This window comes from Oncorhynchus tshawytscha, linkage group LG05, assembly GCF_018296145.1.
Source record: "Oncorhynchus tshawytscha isolate Ot180627B linkage group LG05, Otsh_v2.0, whole genome shotgun sequence".
In the NCBI taxonomy this organism is placed as follows: domain Eukaryota; kingdom Metazoa; phylum Chordata; class Actinopteri; order Salmoniformes; family Salmonidae; genus Oncorhynchus; species Oncorhynchus tshawytscha.
The window spans coordinates 34437808-34450724 of NC_056433.1; positions in this window are offsets into that span (position 1 = coordinate 34437808).

A 12917-nucleotide genomic window follows, 5' to 3' on the forward strand; every position below is an offset into this window, starting at 1 on the left:
CACTAGCTTTATAGAAGCAGCACATTTAACTGTGTTTGTCACTAAAATGAGGATAGATGAATATAAAAAGAAGAAGAAATAGGTATGTCTATGACTGCAACTAGTCTTTTTCTCAGTGGTTGTCCTTAAAATGGGAACACTGCCATTTTCCTGAGGTTGAGCAGAGAGCAAGAGAAAGCTGTCATGGTCATGGGTTGTCTTTTAATTTTACCACAGCGTCAGACCTCACTCTAAAAGGACATGGCTCTTCATTTCACACCTTCAAAAGAAGACCGTTTTTGGCAGTTAGGGGTGGATGTACGTTCATGTGGATGATACTAGTACATGTTACCTTTAAAACTTTGAAAAACAAGACTCTTCTTGTCAGCAAGTTGATAATGGAGTGTCTGTAATGAAAATTGTTCAATTGTTAAAGAGGTGAATGTAACTTCCACCAATGACGTAAGTCTATGACTGCAGTCTGTAACTGGTCCTTCTCTCAGTGGATGTCCTTGAGCTCAGACCACTTCCAATGAATTGTGAACCAAAGGAACACAATGTACATCACATAGAATGACATGGCCCCTCTGTCAAGAAATGTCCTGGAATATAAAGTCATTGAAATGTGCGTATGTGATTTGATTTGTGTGGTTCATGCTGAAAGAGTAGGTTACACGTTTGACTACTTAGAGCAGTGGTTCCCAAACTTTTTATAGTCCCCATACCCCTTCAAACGTTCAACCTCCATCTGCATACAGGGGTCAGCACCAGGGTCAGCGCACTCTCATATATTGTTTTTTGCCATCTTTGTAAGCCTGCCACACACACACACTGTAAAATACATGTATTAAATGTATTGTACAGTATGCATTGTACAACACATTTGCTGAATTTAGCTTAAATTCATCAAAAAAGTTAGCTTATAACAGTGAACCTTTTGGCTTTTAACAGTGAACCATTGGCTGTGCTGCTCATGCATTGAATCTGCTCCTCAAGGACATCATGACACTCTACAAGAGAGCCAAGGAAATGGTTAGGTATGTGAAGGGTCATCATGTTATAGCAGCAATCTACCTCACCAAGCAAAGTGAGAAGAATAAGAGCACCACATTGAAGCTGCCTAGCAACACCCGTTGGGGTGGTGTTGTCATCATGTTTGACAGTCTCTTGGAGGGGAAGGAGTCTCTCCAAGAAATGGCCATATCGCAGTCTGTCGATATGGACAGCCCCATCAAGAGGATCCTGCTGGATGATGTATTTTGGGAGAGTGGTAAGCAGCCTGAAACCTATAGCAGTAGCCATTGCACGAATTGAGGGAGACAATGCCATCCTGTCTGATGTTCAGACTCTGCTTGCAGATGTAAGAGAAAAAAAATAGTACTGCCCTGCCCACTTCCCTGTTGCTCGAAGCTGAGGAATCTGCAGTTCTGAAATACATCAAAAAGCATGAGGACTTCTGCCTGAAGCCTGTACATGCCGCTGCGTACATGTTGGACCCCAAGTATGCTGGCAAGAGAATCCTGTCTGGTGCAGAGTTCAACAAGGCCTATGGTGTCATCACTACTGTGTCTCGCCACCTGGATGAGGGTAAGATTCTTGGCAGTCTGGCGAAGTACACTTCCAAGCAAGGGCTTTGGGATAGAGATGCAATATGGCAGTTGTGCCAACATATCTCATCAGTCACCTGGTGGAAGGGACTTCGTGGATCTGAGGTTCTTTCCCCTGTTGCCGCCATCATCCTCCAAATTCCACCAACATCAGCCGCCTCAAAGCGCAACTGGTACTTGTTTGGGAACTCACACACCAAAGCACGCAACAGGCTGACCAATACAAGGGTTGAAAAGTTGGTGGCCACCCGGGCAAATTTGAGGCTTTTTGAGCCTGACAACGACCCATCCTCAGCAAAGTTGGAAAGTGACAGTGAAGATGAGGCCTCAGAGTCTGATGTTTAAGAGGTGGACATTGAGGAGGTCCAGGGAGAAGACATAGAAGCCTGAGAGGAAGACAACCAAAGCTTTAATTTCCAGACTATCATTTTACAGATGTATGTTGAAAAAGTTTTTGGGAGATGCGATGAATCATTGGGGATCATTCAATATTCCCTTACTTTTGTTGTTCAGTGAAATCACCCATTGTGAAGAGTCAACTCATTATTAAAGTTCAATTCGTAACTACGTTTTTTTCTGTTGGAAGGATTTAATCATTTGCAATTATGTCTACTTATGATAAGGTAAAATGCTTATGTTTCTGTCTCCATATGATATGGTAAATATATCCAATGCAAAAATGGAAAGGGCCTTGCTTTAACAAAGTTAACCATTTTCGCTGTAGTGTCCAAAATGTCTTTCAAGCTGTCAAGCATTCCCTTGGCAGCAAGAGCCTCTTGGTGGATGCTGCAGTGTACCCAAGTGGCGTTGGGAGCAACTGCTTGCACGCACTTACCACTCCACTATGTCTCCCTGTCATGGCGTTTGTGCCATCAGTACAGATACCAACACATCTTGACCACCAAAGTCCATTTAATGTCACAAAGCTGTCCAGTACCTTAAAAATATCCTCTCCTGTTGGCCCGGTTTCCAGTGGTTTGCAGAAGAGGATGTCTTCCTTAATTGACCCCCCATAAACATAATGGACATATACCAGGAGCTGTACCAGGCCCGCCCTGTCTGTTGACTCATCCAGCTGTAACGCATAGAATTCACTGGCTTGTATGCGAAGCAGCAATTGTTTCAAAACATCTCCTGCCATGTCATCAATGCGTCGTGAAACAGTGTTGTTTGATGAAGGCATTGTCTGTATAGTTATTTTGGCCTTTTCCCCAGCATTGTCCCAGCCAAATCCACGGCAGCAGAAAGAATTAAGTCCTACACAATAGTATGGGCTTACCTGTCCTAGCCACTTTGTAGCTCACCATATAAGATGCTTCTAGTCCATTCTTATTAATGGTGTCTGTTGCTTTTATACCTGTCGTAATACTCGAAAGTTGTCTTAATTCTCGCTCAAAAAACTCCCGTGGCTTATTTTTCTAATTGGCATGTTTTGTTTCTAAATGTCTGCGCAAGAGTGAAGGTTTCATCGAGTTGTGAGATAGTACTTTGCACATATAACACACTGTGACGGAGGAAAGGCACTACTCCCAATATAAGTGAACCAAATCAATGTAGTTCTCATCATATTTTCGCCTCTTTGATGGTCCAACGTCCCTGTCTATGAGTTTTTAAAGTACACTTTTCATTCCTCAGTTGTGGACCTCCTGGAACTACTCTCTTATGGACTGCATTCGGTTGCCTGGCTTGCATTTTTAAGTAAAACAAGGCTAAGTTACTCAAGAATGCCCCTTGGTCAACTTCATCGTCTTTATCGACATGTGCATCTGCGAATTGGAATTGCAGGATTTACACCTGTACATTACCAATAAAGCTACTTCCAGCTACCAGCCAGCCTGCAATATTAAATTTACACTACCCCCACCCACCAAATTGCATGCAAATTGAATGCACACAGCTGAAGAGCTATCAAGCTACAGTTACCATGCAACTCATGCCAACCATACAATCTCAAAAAACATTTGGCCCTCCAAATACACCTCCGCTGTCTTCAACCAGGATCTCAGCGATCACTGCCTCATTGCCTGTATCCGCTACGGAGCCGCAGTCAAACGACCACCCCTCATCACTGTCAAACGCTCCCTAAAACACTTCTGTGAGCAGGCCTTTCTAATCGACCTGGCCCGGTATCCTGGAAGGACATTGACCTCATCCCGTCAGTTGAGGATGCCTGGTCATTCTTTAAAAGTAACTTCCTTACCATTTTAGATAAGCATGCTCCGTTCAAAAAATGCAGAACTAAGAACAGATACAGTCCTTGGTTCACCCCAGACCTGACTGCCCTCGACCAGCACAAAAACATCCTGTGGCGGACTGCAATAGCATCGAATAGTCCCCGGGATATGCAACTGTTCAGGGAAGTCCGGAACCAATACACGCAGTCAGTCAGGAAAGCTAAGGCCAGCTTCTTCAGGCAGAAGTTTGCATCCTGTAGCTCCAACTCCAAAAAGTTCTGGGACACTGTGAAGTCCATGGAGAACAAGAGCACCTCCTCCCAGCTGCCCACTGCACTGAGGCTAGGTAACACGGTCACCACCGATAAATCCATGATTATCGAAAACTTCAATAAGCATTTCTCAACGGCTGGCCATGCCTTCCGCCTGGCTACTCCAACCTCGGCCAACAGCTCTGCCCCCGGCAGCTCCTCGCCCAAGCCTCTCCAGGTTCTCCTTTACCCAAATCCAGATAGCAGATGTTCTGAAAGAGCTGCAAAACCTGGACCCGTACAAATCAGCTGGGCTTGACAACCTGGACCCCCTATTTCTGAAACTTTCCGCCGCCATTGTCGCAACCCCTATTACCAGCCTGTTCAACCTCTCTTTCATATCGTCTGAGATCCCCAAGGATTGGAAAGCTGCCGCAGTCATCCCCCTCTTCAAAGGGGGAGACACCCTGGACCCAAACTGTTACAGACCTATATCCATCCTGCCCTGCCTATCTAAGGTCTTCGAAAGCCAAGTCAACAAACAGGTCACTGACCATCTCGAATCCCACCGTACCTTCTCCGCTGTGCAATCTGGTTTCCGAGCCGGTCACGGGTGCACCTCAGCAACACTCAAGGTACTAAACGATATCATAACCGCCATCGATAAAAGACAGTACTGTGCAGCCGTCTTCATTGACCTTGCCAAGGCTTTCGACTCTGTCAATCACCATATTCTTATCGGCAGACTCAGTAGCCTCGGTTTTTCGGATGACTGCCTTGCCTGGTTCACCAATTACTTTGCAGACAGAGTTCAGTGTGTCAAATCGGAGGGCATGCTGTCCGGTCCTCTGGCAGTCTCTATGGGGGTGCCACAGGGTTCAATTCTCGGGCCGACTCTTTTCTCTGTATATATCAATGACGTTGCTCTTGCTGCGGGCGATTCCCTGATCCACCTCTACGCAGACGACACCATTCTATATACTTTCGGCCCGTCATTGGACACTGTGCTATCTAACCTCCAAACAAGCTTCAATGCCATACAACACTCCTTCCGTGGCCTCCAACTGCTCTTAAACGCTAGTAAAACCAAATGCATGCTTTTCAACCGATCGCTGCCTGCACCCGCATGCCCGACTAGCATCACCACCCTGGATGGTTCCGACCTTGAATATGTGGACATCTATAAGTACCTAGGTGTCTGGCTAGACTGCAAACTCTCCTTCCAGACTCATATCAAACATCTCCAATCGAAAATCAAATCAAGAGTCGGCTTTCTATTCCGCAACAAAGCCTCCTTCACTCACGCCGCCAAGCTTACCCTAGTAAAACTGACTATCCTTCCGATCCTCGACTTCGGCGATGTCATCTACAAAATGGCTTCCAACACTCTACTCAGCAAACTGGATGCAGTCTATCACAGTGCCATCCGTTTTGTCACTAAAGCACCTTATACCACCCACCACTGCGACCTGTATGCTCTGGTCGGCTGGCCCTCGTTACATATTCGTCGCCAGACCCACTGGCTCAGGTCATCTACAAGTCCATGCTAGGTAAAGCTCCGCCTTATCTCAGCTCACTGGTCACGATGGCAACACCCATCCGTAGCACGCGCTCCAGCAGGTGTATCTCACTGATCATCCCTAAAGCCAACACCTCATTTGGCCGCCTTTCGTTCCAGTACTCTGCTGCCTGTGACTGGAACGAATTGCAACAATCGCTGAAGCTGGAGACTTTTATCTCCCTCACCAACTTCAAACATCAGCTATCTGAGCAGCTAACCGATCGCTGCTGCTGTACATAGTCTATTGGTAAATAGCCCACCCATTTTCACCTACCTCATCCCCATACTGTTTTTATTTATTTACTTGCTCTTTTGCACACCAATATCTCTACCTGTACATGACCATCTGATCATTTATCACTCCAGTGTTAATCTGCAAAATTGTAATTATTCGCCTACCTCCTCATGCCTTTTGCACACATTGTATATAGACTCCCCCCTTTGTTTTCTACTGTGTTATTGACTTGTTAATTGTTTATTCCATGTGTAACTCTGTGTTGTCTGCTCACACTGCTATGCTTTATCTTGGCCAGGTCGCAGTTGCAAATGAGAACTTGTTCTCAACTGGCCTACCTGGTTAAATAAAGGTGAAATAAAAATAAATAAAAATAAAAATAAAAATTTCTGAAAGATTAGCAAAAGCAAGAGGGAAAATTCTACTCCCGTGGAAAAATGCCACGACCATGGACTTGAATAATGCTGCTAGTTAACCACACAATTTGAGGAAAATGAAAATAAAAGATGACTTTCATATCCTGCATGGGCAAAATACCAGTCTGTGCTGTGCTGAATTAATTAGTGTAATGGATTAAGAAGGATAACACATGCAGAGGGAATATTCCACTACACTTCTACTGTCACAAGCACCCCCAGACTGAATATAGGTACAGTAACCAGAGATATTTAAAGAAAGATGGCCAGTGGAATTCCCATCTCTGAGCTATAGCTAACATTAGCAAGCACTGTTCCCCTTTCATCTGAGATGCCTACCATTCCAACTACAGAATCCCCAAAAAACTATACATCCCAAAGGCAAAATGTCAGTCTGTGCCTGCTGACAAACTAAAGGTGCATTCGACCTAGCTAAACTCTCACTCCCTCCCTAGCGGGATAGTCTTTTTGTGTAGCCTAGTACGACCACTTATGCCAGTAATATCTAATCAAACTTTATTTGTCACATGCGACGAATTCACCAGGTGTAGACCATATTGTGAAATGCTTACTTACAAGCCCTTAACCAACAGCACAGTTCAAGAAAGAGTAAAGTTTTTTTAAAACCAAATTAACTAAAGTAAAAAAATATTAAAAAGTAAAGTAACACAATAAAATAACAATGACGAGACAATATACAGGAGGTACCGGAGTTAATGTGCGGGGGTACAGGTAATTTGTACATGTAGGTAGGGGTGAAGTGACTATGCGTAGATAATAAACAGTGAATAGCTGCAGTGTAAAATCAAATGGGGGGGGGGGTCAATGTAAATAATCTGGTGGCCATTTGATTAATTGTTCAGCAGTCTTATGGCTTGGGAGTAGAAGCTGTTAATTAAGGAGCCTTTTGGTCCTAGATTTGGCGCTTTGGTACCGCTTCTCATGCTGGAGCAGAGAAATACAGTCTATGATGTAGGTGACTGGAGTCTCTGACAATACCAACATTCACACCATGCCACCTGTGTCATGCACCCTCCGGTTAAGTAGCCTATCCAATGAAACACACATTAGGATTTCTGCATGTGGTTAATATTAAAATGATTTGCTCTATAGCTACAATATCTCTGATCATTCTACCAGCAGAAAAGATCAACGTAACAGACCGACATGTCAACTTGGCTTGCTAACACAATCCAAGAAAGCTAGCTAACTAACGTAGCTTGCATATTTTGTATATGGAATTAGTACATACTAGAGGTCGACCGATTATGATTTTTCAACGCCGATACCGATACTGATTATTGGAGGACCAAAAAAGCCGATAGCGATTAATCGGACGATTTTTATTTTTTATTTTTTAATGTATTTGTAATAATGACAATTACAACAATACTGAATGAACACTTATTTGAACTTAATATAATACATCAATAAAATCAATTTAGCCTCAAGTAAATAATGAAACATGTTCAATTTGGTTTAAATAATGCAAAAACAAAGTGTGGAGAAGAAATTAAAAGTGCAATATGTGCTATGTAAGAAAGCTAATGTTAACGTTCCTTGCTCAGAACATGAGAACATATGAAAGCTGGTGGTTCCTTTTAACATGAGTCTTCAATATTCAGAGGTAAGAAGTTTTAGGTTGTAGTTATTTTAGGAATTATAGGAATTTAGGAACTATTTCCCTCCATACCATTTGTATTTAATTAACCGTTGACTATTGGATGTTCTTATAGTCACTTTAGTATTGCCAGTGTAACAATATAGCTACCGTCCCTCTCCTCACTCCTCCCACTCCGTTCAGTTACACCAGCCTCATCTCAGGAGTTGATAGGCTTGAAGTCATAAACAGCGCAATGCTTGACGCACAACGAAGAGCTGCTGGCAAAACAGCATGAGAGTGCTGTTTGAATGTATGTTTACATGCGTGCTTCTGCCTACCACCCCTCAGTCAGATACTTAGATACTTGTATGCTCAGTCAGATTATATGCAATGCAGGACACGCTAGATAATATCTAGCAATATCATCAACCATGTGTAGTTAACTAGTGATTATGATTGATTGTTTTTTATAAGATAAGTTTAATGCTAGCTAGCAACTTACCTTGGCTTACTGCATTTGCGTAACAGGCAGTCTCCTTGTGGAGTGCAACGAGAGAGAGGCAGGTCGTTCTTGCGTTGGACTAGTTAACTGTAAAGTTGCAAGATTGGATCCCCCGAGCTGACAAGGTGAAAATCTGTCTTTCTGCCCCTGAACGAGGCAGTTAACCCACCGTTTCTAGGCCGTCATTGAAAATAACAATGTGTTCTTAACTGACTTGTCTAGTTAAATAAAGATTAAATAAAGGTCTAAAAAAATATATTAAAAAATCCGCAAATCGGCGCCCAAAAATCAGCCATTCTGATTAATCAGTCGACCTCTAGTACATACCTAGCAGCTGCTCAAAAATATTATTATTATTATTAGTTCAGAGCAAGACGACCCGCCTCACCTCTCACTGCAAATTCAAAATCAAGGTGGTACTGAAAATCAAATCAAATGTATTTGTCACATACACGTGGTTAGCAGATGTTAATGCGAGTGGAGCGAAATGCTTGTGCTTCTAGTTCTGACAATGCAGTAATAACCAACGAGTAATCTAACCTAACAATTCCAAAACTACTACCTTATACACACAAGTGTAAAGGGATAAAGAATATGTACATAAAGATATATGAATGAGTGATGGTACAGAACGGCATAGGCAAGATGTAGTAGATGGTATCGAGTACAGTATATACATATGAGATGAGTAATGTAGGGTATGTAAACAAAGTGGCATAGTTTAAAGTGGCTAGTGATACATGTATTACATAAAGATGCAGTAGATGATATAGAGTTCAGTATATACATATACGTATGAGATGAGTAATGTAGGGTATGTAAACATTATATTAAGTAGCATTGTTTAAAGTGGCTAGTGATATATTTTACATCAATTTCCATCAATTCCCATTGAAGATGAGAGATTTGTTTTCAACATGGCTAGCAGCTAGCAAGCCATATTTTGTTATTTAAAATGTTCCGGGTGCCAAATGTCATCAGCAAATAAAAATCGAATAGCATAATCTGAACAATTTAACATGTGGCATAAGATAAGGGCATGATAACATCAATACTGAGGGAGTTGCTGCATATCAATATTTGCTGGTGCTGTAGTGACACCCACTGGACATTAAATAAATTACCATAAGGGGAGAAGACATGACTCTTTCTGCTCCTTTTCTGATAGTATAATAACCAGCAGAGGGGTCAAGTTGCTGTCAGAAATGATGCGGTTGACTTGGTGAGTAAGATCACGGGAGAGTGCACCAATCCTCCCCTGAGATATGAGCTCGATTTCAACATCCATTATTTCACCCGCCCTCGCAAATATGTTGACATTCTCAACTTTATTGATCATGTTCACAATGTATTTTATTTTGAATTCAACACATATGGTGTGACATTGACCCCATACTGGACGTCAGATCGTAGGGATTGCTATCACAGCTGTCCGTGGTACTGAATCCCCGATTTTCAAGCCATAGTTTGTTTAGGCTACTGTCTGCTACCATTCTTCACATCGCATGGACACACTCACGATGATGAAATAGTTATTCAGACTTTATGATGCAGTCGGGAGGAGGATGGATAGTAAGGTTTTGTGGTTCATATTCTAATCTAGATGACTATTTCTGAAATCTTATATATGGATGGGATATAACTTTTTTTTACTTTTAAATATATAATCACATAACTATTTTTTTTGAAAATGTCTATTCAACAATCATTTGTCAACAAAGGTTGAGTTTCATGTCTTGCATTTTTCTTGTCTTCTTTTTTCTTGTAAAATACAGGATCATCAAGAAAATTGGAAAAGGGACATTTGCAGATGTTGTAAAGACCAAATGTCTAATGGATGGAAAGTAGGACTACTCTGCCTGTAAGACAATAAAGCAGCCTTTAGAAAGGTAATTCAGCTCACAGACCAGCAGAGATGTGCACCTTGTAATACAGATATTTATACACACTCTCTCACACACAGCATTATTTGACATTGTGATTAAAAGTTAAAAGTGATTAAAAGCTGTTCGTCAAACATCTAATTCCAAAATCATGGGCATTAATATGGACTTGGTCTCCCCTTTGCTGCTATAACAGCCTCCACTCTTCTGGGAAGGTTTTCTACTAGATGTTGGAAATATTGCTGCTGGGACTTGCTTACATTCAGCCACAAGATCATTGGTGAGGTCCGACACTGATTTTGGGCGATTAGGCCTGGCTCGCAGTCGTCGTTCCAATTCATCCCAAAGGTGTTCGATAGGGTTGAGGTCAGAGCTCTGTGCAGGCCAGTCATGTTCTTTCTCACAGATCTCAACAAACCATTTCTGTATGGACCTCGCTTTGTGCACAGGGACATTGTCATGTTGAAACAGGAAAGGGCCTTCCCCAAAGTTTTGCCACAAAGTTGGAAGTGCAGAATTGTCTAGAAGTCATTGTATGCTATAGCGTTAAGATTTCTCTTCATTGGAACTACAGGCCTAGCCCAAACCTTAAAAAACAACCCCAGACAATTATCCCTCCTACACCAAACTTTACAGTTGGCACTATGCATTGGGGCAGGTAGAGTTCTCCTAGAATCCGCCAAACCCAGATTAATCCATCGGACTGCCAGATGGTGAAGCGTGATTCATCACTTCAGAGAACGCATTTCCACTGCTCCAGAGTCCAATGGCGGGGAGCTTTACGCCACTCCAGCAGACGCTTGTCATTGCACATGGTGATCTTAGGCTTGTGTGCGGCTGCTCAGCCATGGAAACGTTGCTTTCAGAGGCAGTTTGTAACTTGATAATGAGTGTTGCAACTGAGGACAGACGATTTTTAACGCTACACGCTTCAGCACTTGGCCGTCCTGTTCTGTGAGACCTTCCACTTCGCGGCTGAGCTGTTGTTGCTCCTAGACGTTTTCACTTCACAGTAACAGCACTTACAGATGAGCGGGGCAGCTCTAGCAGGGCAAAAATGTGACGAATGGACTTGTTGGAAAGGTGGCATCCTATGACGGTGCCACGTTGAAAGTCACTGAGGTCTTCAGTAAGGCCATTGTACTGCCAATTTTTGTCTATGGAGATTGCATAGCTGTGTGTTCGATTTTATTCACCTGTCAGCAACAGGTGTGGTTGAAATATACTAATTTGAAAAGGTGTCCACATACTTTTGTAATATATAGTGTACGTAGATGTTTGTTAGTGACTGTGTTCTGGTTCAGCTCAGGGCATGTCTGTAACCTGAGGGAGGTCCAGGCTAACAGGAGACCGAGTTCTCATCTCAACATCCTGCAACTACGTCAGATCATCTTGTGAGGAACACTGAATGTGTCTGTCCATTCCATAGGCCATCTAAGGCGACAAGCCTCAGTCACAGGCATTCGTAATTGTTACTAACATTTTATTTTTGGATAGAGGTTTAGTTACGTTAAATCTACATGGTTGTCTCAGCTCCTATTTTGAACGCATGTCACTTCAAATAAGCATCAGTTAACTGACTAGTTATGTTCTGTTCTTAAACAGAATAACTCTTCTGTACTACTTACCAAGAATTCCTTTCTGAAGTCATCATACTGAGGATAAACATTTAATATCAAGGCACACATGCTAGTTTCTTTCCCATTGCCACACTCTTCTTCTTCTGTCTGATGTATCCTGTCAGTGATGAGAACAGTGGTGCCATAGAGAGACAGTTGAAGTCGGAAGTTTACATACATCTTAGCCAAACACATTTAAACTCAGTTTTTCACAATTCCTGACATTTAATCGTAGTAAAAATTCCCTGTCTTAGGTCAGTTAGGATCACCACTTTATTTTAAGAATGTGAAATGTCAGAATAATTGTAGAGAGAATTATTTATTTCAGCTTTTATTTCTTTCATCACATTCCCAGTGGGTCAGAAGTTTACATAGACACAATTAGTATTTGGTAGTATTGCCTTTAAATTGTTTAACTTGGGTCAAACATTTTGGGTAGCCTTCCACAAGCTTCCCACAATAAGTTGGGTGAATTTTGGCCCATTCCTCCTGAAAGAGCTGGTGTAACGGAGTCAGGTTTGTAAGGCCTCCTTGCTCGCACACGCTTTTTCAGTTCTGCCCATACATTTTCTATAGATTGAGGTCAGGGCTTTGTGATGGCCACTCCAATACCTTGACTTTGTTGTCCTTAAGCCATTTTGCCACAACTTTGGAGGTATGCTTGGGGTTATTGTCCATTTGGAAGACCCATTTGCAACCAAGCTTTAACTTCCTGACTGATGTCTTGAGATGTTGCTTCAATATATTCAAATAACTTTCTATTTTGTGAAGTGCACCATTCCCTCCTGCAGCAAAGCACCCCCACAACATGATGCTGCCACCCCCGTGCTTCACAGTTGGGATGGTGTTCTTCGGCTTGCAAGCCTCCCCCTTTTTCCTCCAAACATAACGATAGTCATTATGGCCAAATAGTTCTATTTTTGTTTCATCCGACCAGAGGACATTTCTCCAAAAATAACTGTCTGGCTTTTTTATGGCAGTTTTGGAGCAGTGGCTTCTTCCTTGCTGAGCGGCCTTTCAGGTTATGTCGATATAGGACTCGTTTTACTGTGGATATAGATACTTTTGTACCGGTTTCCTCCAGCAT